A 7,736-nucleotide genomic window follows, 5' to 3' on the forward strand; every position below is an offset into this window, starting at 1 on the left:
GTAACAGTAAACCAGTGCCTAATCACATCCAAACTGCAGCTAAGAGTATTTGTTAAACCAGCCTCACATTGCAAAAAGGGAATGTTGAAAAGTGAATTAAATGTATATGTATTTTAAAAAACTGGTCATACGGGAGCTCTTTTGGGGCAATAACAATGCATTTTTTATATTTGGCAAATGCCTAACACATCACGGGTGTTGCCAAAAACATAATATATAATAATAGACTCTAAATGTGCTGATAGGCATTCAAACGATCAGATATTTCAGATACTTCTCTCAACTATCTGAATTTCTTTGAACTCAGTTAAAACTGAAAAGTTTTTGGGGAGAATTTTTAGTTGAATACTTGTTTCATGGGAGAGGGAAGCCATTTTTTCACAATTTATTTGTTTCAAAAACTGTGACTATCTCTGCATGTGATTAGTCCCATTGACTTTTGGGAATACTTGCATGCTTAAATTATACATATGCTTAAGTGCCTTGAATTTTCCTTCTGTGGAGAGAATGAATTGTCTGCTATGCTCTTCCACTCTCTTCTAGTGGCCTGAGAAAACATGTTAAAAAGACTTCTGCTGGACACCTGGGACTGTTTCATTCAGTCAAGGATCCTCAGAAAACATTGAGCCATGTAATTAAATCCAACTGTCCCAATTGTCCCAAACAAACAAAAATCATTCTCAAAAAAGCCTCACATTAAAATAATACTAAATAAGAAGCCCTGAAGTCAGATTTTAAAAAATTGATAACCATTCCGTAAGCATAAAACTGATTGACCCTAATCTAACATTTCAAGACTGGTGATGATCAATAGTTCTTTAAAGGGATTCTGGAACCTATCAGTCACAACTAAAAACCTGCCAAGTTCTTGTCTAATACTCTGTATTAAATATATTTCAAATTACTCTGCTAATGAGTATTCATGCAGAGATGTCCTCTATTTACAATAAAATCAGGGGCAATAGAAATAAAAAATATGCACTTTAGTCACATATAAAGCAAACCTCTAGCTGTTAATAAAGCCATACTGCTGCTGCACACATGCATTTCACTCTCTTACACGTGTAAATTTAGCTCATGCTGATCTGGAGTTCCAAACTTTACCCTCAATAACTATTTCAATATTTTCTTTATATAAGAAAGCATGTATCGGTGGGCTACTAGAAACAAAACACACACAAAATATAACAACTGTAAGCAGAGTCTGAATGAGCTCACCCCTGACATCTAGTGATTAGCTGTGGAAAAAGCCTTCAGGAGCTGATCTCGTTTGCATGGACACACTCACCCTGCCTAGGTGCTTAGCATGATGGGACTGCTTACCCAAATGATCACTTGTGGTTGGTGTTAGATCCCCAGTCCCCTTGTTATTGGTGCAGGAGTAATAAAGGGTTGTTATCCTTGTTGTGTGAACCAAGGGCAGCAGAACTGTACCTGGCATACCCCAACGGAGAGACTCACCCTCAACTGAATGGCACTCGCTAGGCAGGGGACATGGGTTCCAAAGCCCAGTGAGTGGAGAGGGGGTAGTTGTATCTGGTGGTGTGGGTTCTGATAAAGTGTCTTTAGACTGTATTTGACTTGTTCTCTCTCAATAGTATAATAAAAGTGCAAATTTAGATTCAATTGGCTTATTAGATCTACTTTCTGATAGTGTCTCTATTGCAAGAGACTACCCAGTGTGAACCAGTAGCGAGGCTTCCCCACTAATAGCTGAAATCACTGAAAACTGTGTTAAGTGGTGGGGCCCAGAAGAGATCTTTGTAAAGGGCCAGCAGAATGGCTGGTGGAGAGGTGTGGCAAGCAGCTAGCAGGGTGGCTGGTGGAAAGGCACGGCAAGCTCATGGAGAGGCATGACAAGTGGCCAGCAGGGAGGCTGGTGGAGAGGTCCAGAGAAGAGCCCTGCAGAGGTGTGGCAATTGGCCGTTGGAGCAATGAGTGAGTGCCTGAGCAGTGAAGCGTGTAAGGTGCCTCATTTACCCCTCCCTCCCACAGGTTAGGTGGTGAACTCTAGGGCTGTACTGGCCAAGGACAGCAACTGTGAGTGGGGTACAGAGAAGGGATGGGACTTTTGGGTTGCTTGACTTAAGACCCTTAGCGGAAAAGGACACTGCCCAACTTACTTGGGGGTGGGTCTTTTGCTCATGGTTTATGTTTATGAGCCCTAGTAGCAGGGTTTTCCCAAATGAATGCTGAGTTACTTCCCTTCTTTTATTAAAAGTTCTTGCTACACTCAGACTCTGTACTTGTGAGAGGGGAAGTATTGCCTCTTAGAGGTGCCCATTGAGTGGTGTTTCATTGTCCCAAGTCACTGGGTGGGAACTAGAGCTGGTTTTGTGTTGTATTGTTGAAAAAGAACCCCTAGATACTGAACCTGGCCCTTGTTGCTGCTGACTTCACCTGGCAGAAGGGCTACACAACAAATCAACATTGTAGATCAGCGCCACCTTTGTAGTACTTAAGGTTGAATCTCACTTTCTGTTTAAAAGTTAATTATTCTAAGTGCTCTAAAATCCACATGCTTAATCTGTCTAGAAATTTGCTGTGCCTCATGAAAGTGCGGCAGTATGGTTAGTGGTCCAAATTTGAGGTCTTTTGAAGAAAGTGTTCCTGATATACAGATCTGCCAAAATAATCATGTGTTTACAAAGTCACCTGGTTCTTCTGACTGTTTTTGCACACATCCCAGATTCTACGTATGGTTCCAGGTATGGTCCTCATCTTCCCCAACTAACCTCAGCCACTCTTGATTTCTCTCAGCTATAGTACAGCACCCACTACCCCTTTGGGGAAGCAGTATTGAAAGAGTCATTGAGGGTAAAGTTTGGAACTCCAGGTTGGCATGAACTAAATTTACATGATTAAGAGAGTGAAATGCATGTGAGCAGCAAGAGTAGGGCTCAGTTACAGCTAACGGACTGGCACACAATGGCTCCAAGTGACAAGCTGTGGTCATCAAAACTGAGCAATACCTATGCACTGTGAGTTTGAGCCCAACCCTTTGGAAGCCTTCAGGGAAAGTATGTTGTGTGTGTTTGTTGCTCTCTGCCTGCATTCTGCCTGGGCTTCTTTTGGAAGTTGTGCACTGAGACCAAAATTTCTGGTTTAAGAGCAATATTTTAAGGTGCTCTACAATCCACATGTAGACTATGATTTTACTTAAGAAGTAAATTTTCCAGGAAATTAGCTTTAATTAAATAGAGGGAAGATGAAAGACTCTAGTAAGCATTAAGGGTAATGTAATCATGATTCATACTCTACTCATACACACGTTAGCATGATCAAAACAAAGCAAGTTACTGGGTCATTTGGTGAAGGGGTTCATCATACACAGTCTCCTTATGCAGTGTTTTTGTAGCCATGTTAGTCCCAGGATATCAGAGAGACAAGTTGGGTGGGGTAGTATCTCTCTCTCAGAAGTTGGCCCAATAAAAAATGTTACCTCACCCACCTTGTCTCTCTAATGAGCTGCTTATAACATTTTCATATTGTTATATCTTTTTGGTGCAGAACTAAGGAATATGGTGGGTTAGAGCAGTGCGAGTGTGGGGGATGTTGGTGCAGTGCAGGGACTGTGGGTGATTTTGGAGGGTACAGGGTGGGTGCCTCATAAGGCTGTGCTCTGGCACAGATACAGAGAGGCCAGCATACCCCTAGATGATGACTCTTTCATTAGAATAAGAGATTTAAAAAAAAAAAAACAGTTTTTGAAAAAACAGTTGGATAACTACAACTTTGACATAGTACTGCATTTCCCTCCCCCTCCCCAAAATAGTGTTGTTTTTTTTATGAACTCTCAATGAATAAGGGATCCTTCTCAAAGGGACCCTTGCTCTCTGGGAGCTCAGAAGGCCTGGTAGAGATGAACCATTAGGGGGGCAGGCTGGGCTCCTTCTCCAACAGTGGGGAAGGGGAAAGGGAAGTAGAGCCATATGTGCCCTTCCCTCCCATCCCCTCCAAATGCCTTCTGTCCCCTGTAATCATTCCACAAGACTTTTTCACCAGGCTGAGAGAGGGGGCTCCAGCATTCCCCTTACTTTCCACTGCTCCCCGATCAATTCAGGAATTCAGGAATTATTCAGAACTCCCCTTTTTCACCATGCTCCCCCCGGGAGTGGGGAAGGAGGCTTCGGGTTCACCTTTCCCCAGCTCTTCGTTTCCTGGTTTTAAGAGGTTTAAGTTTGGAAGAGCATGAAGAACCACCAAGCAACCTTAACTCTGTGTTCCTGAAGTTTGGGGGAATTTAACAGTATTCTGTGTCCCAGCCTGTTCCCATTTAAATCAATGATGTCAATGGAATCAGAGCAGAATCAGGCCCTTCATTGTTAGCCTGAGTAGCAATTTCAGTAGAACTATTATGTTATTTGTATTACAGTAGTGGCCACCAACTGTGATCAATGCCCCATCATGTTAGGCATGGTACATGCACATAGTAAGACAGGCATTTCACTGAAGAGCTTACAGTCTAAACAGAAAAGGTAATCAAACTCCCCTCTTTTTACAGATGGGGACCTGAAATACAGAGAGAAGTTAAGCAACTTACCCAGTTTCACACAAGAAGTCTGTGATAAAGCCAAGAATTTAATGTAGATTGAGTTCTAGTTCAGTGTGTTAACCACCACACCATCCTTCCTCTCTTTACATTGGTATAACTGAGAGTAGGTTTGTTGTCCAAGGGATTTTGTGGAGAAATGGCAATTTGAACAAGAATATGAGATGAGATGAAAGCAGTAAGCAAAAAAAGGATTTTGTGTTGACTTTTGGTTCATTCTCTACCCCATTTCTGACCCTTGTCTCATATGGCAAAGATTACTACTGTGAGTCTCAGTGATCTCTTGAGGTTATAGAAAGCAATTTCTTCCCTTTCCTGGTACCCATGTTAACTGGATAATTTGTTTATTAACATGGCTGAAATTAAGTAGAAAGGGTAAGGGGATCTTTAAATGCAGATCTACTATTTAGGGTGTGGTTGGTGCTGTCTAGAGTTTGTTGCATAAAAACAGTCTGTTCACATTTGCTCAGGAAATTGCTGGTTTTACTAATTACTAAATAGCATAATTTACATTGCCTTTTAAAACAAGATTTATTATGAAAACAGACTGAGTATTTTAAAAACTGGGAGCGAAAACCTTTCTTCCTCGCCTTTCATTTCTAGAGCCTTAATTCTTTTTGTGACTAGTATGGATCTTTGATAAAATTTCACATGCCATAAATGTGACTGCAAAGGATCTGACAGATGTGAAATGTTTAGCAGTTTGTACAGAGGAGAATGAATTACTGTTCGATTGGGTTAAAAGCTGCTGAGATTCTAGTGAAGTACTCGTCACAAGGTGATCGTAAATGCCAAAAATGATGAGAGTAACACTCAGCATTGGCACCACCTTGCTTAACCACATGTTTAATGATGTTATGAGAAGAACAGGTATGTAAAATATGAAACTAAGTAAGACAGCACTAAATATTAATTTTATGTGACATCAATAATGTCTTGGTGAAAACGGATTTTCAACCCACAAAACTCATATAATTATTGTAATATCCTTACTTTATACTTACCATTGATTTTACTGGAATGACTAAGATTTTGGCTGTTTGCTGAAACAGCACTACTGTCTTTTACCTTTACCATTGAGTGTCATCCCAATTCATCTCAGCATACTGCAAAACTGACTAGTTTTCATTTTCATTAAGCTTCTCTTTATTCTTTTATTCCTTTCTCATTCTGGATTGTGGGGTTTTCACCTCTATCCTTTCCTTCTCCATTGTTTGTTCCTTTAATACAAGTAATCTTAACACCATTCACAGGAAAACACAAGACATGTAAAAATGTTTTAAAAGATACTTTCATACTTTCAAGGATAGACAAAAAAATTAATTTATATATAATCATTTAATAAAATCTTATGAGGAAAAAAACTGGAAAGGACTGGGTTGTTTTACACCTTCTATTATTTATGAAACAGCAGAATAGTAGTAGAGATTGAGTGAGTAGTAAGTATCTCCTTAGTTAAGGGTATTCAACAGTTCCCATTATAAGGCCCTATTTTCACGTTAACTGTTTTGGCTGAAATTTTCCATGCTGGATGTCTGCCTCTGGCTGAATTTCTTTGGAAAGTTGAACTAAAATGCTTCAGCCATTTCTGAGAATGACATTACCTAAATTGTTTTGCCCTCATTTAAAAGAAAAAAACCCACCAACTAATCCTACACCTGTTTAGCTGAGTAGGTTTAGGACCTCCATAGTTTGGAGCAGGGACTTGAAATTTGACAGGATGGACCTCCTGGTGTCAGGGGTATGCCTTTTGCCATTTGGCCAAGTAATTAGCCTCTAAAAATTGTAATTCACCCATACTCAGTAAACTTGGTAGAGTTTCTAAATTTGCTGAAGATTCCATCTGCACTGAGCATGCTCCAAGCTGGGACTACAGGGACTGAGCAGGACTTTGTCAGCAGTTGTTCCTCCCTGCTGCCAGGTGCTGCTATAGCACCAGGCACAGGAACTGAGCACATGGAAAATACTACTTCTATTCTCTATGCTCCCGTACGGGTAGGAGGACAAAGCAGCAGAACTGGAATGCAGGTAGGAGTGAGGATTGCAGGAGCCAGAGTGCAGGGAGATGCTGGTGATTAGGAGACTGCAAAGGGGGATGTGAACAAGAGCTGATGGTGGTTACAGGATGGGTTCAGAGTTTGGAGGGGAGAGGGACATATTACATTAAAGGAAGATGATATATATATCATTGTTTTTTGAGTGGTGTGTTGGAGCTTGCAGGTATGGGTAACTGGGAAAAAGCTAGGCCTAGGTGTTAAAGATGTGGGCTATTTTGCATCAAATGTCTGCTTCTTTAAGTCTGTTCTATTTCCATAACCAGCACCTACCTTATTTAATAGAAAAGAATCTATGAAACTCTTGATGCACAATGAATTCATGAGCACAACATACCGGATGCATTCCACTTAATACCACAGTAAGTTAAACAAGATGACAATCTAAATTAAAAGTCCCTTTGCATGACACACAGGTGACAGCATGCAAAATATCTGAGCCATTATGATATCAAGCATTTTAAACACAGTGTTAAAGAGAAAATGTCAAATAGTATAAACCCAAAATGGGATCCAGATTCTATTCGCTATAGTGTAGCAGCAAATCATCTGAGCACTAAATATCATTCTAAAAAACAACGCAAACAAACACCAAAAAACCCACCTTCAATTATAAAAATCAAAATAAATATTGAACAAAAATAAATATTAGTCACAATTTTATTCTGTCCCCCAAAATCCAACCAAAACCATTCCCACGGCTATCCACATCCCTGTTGCCATCACTGAAGAGGATGTTGCACTGACTTCAGTGGGAGACAGGATTAGGGCCTAAAACAGTAACAAAATAATGAGCTATTTCATTTTGGGCTCTTTGAGAAACTTGGAGAAAGAAGCTCTTATCCCACTACTGAAATGCCAAAAAATTTGACATGAGTCCAGTTACATGGAAGAACATTTCCCAGAATTTTATTATATCACTTGTATGATGACACAGCATTTCCTGATTGACAAAAGAACAGTACAGCTTTGTCTCTCCCCTCCCCACACATTGGTCCTGATATATGGTCTTAATTGTACAGCATTCCTGTGTTCTGTTAAATAACTGCCATGTTTCACCCCAGAAGTAGCTGCAATTGTGAGTGAAGTGATTCTTCTATTTGTAGTTCGTAATATGAATTGGGAACACT

Source organism: Chrysemys picta, chromosome 2 (assembly GCF_011386835.1).
Source record: "Chrysemys picta bellii isolate R12L10 chromosome 2, ASM1138683v2, whole genome shotgun sequence".
In the NCBI taxonomy this organism is placed as follows: Eukaryota; Metazoa; Chordata; order Testudines; family Emydidae; genus Chrysemys; species Chrysemys picta.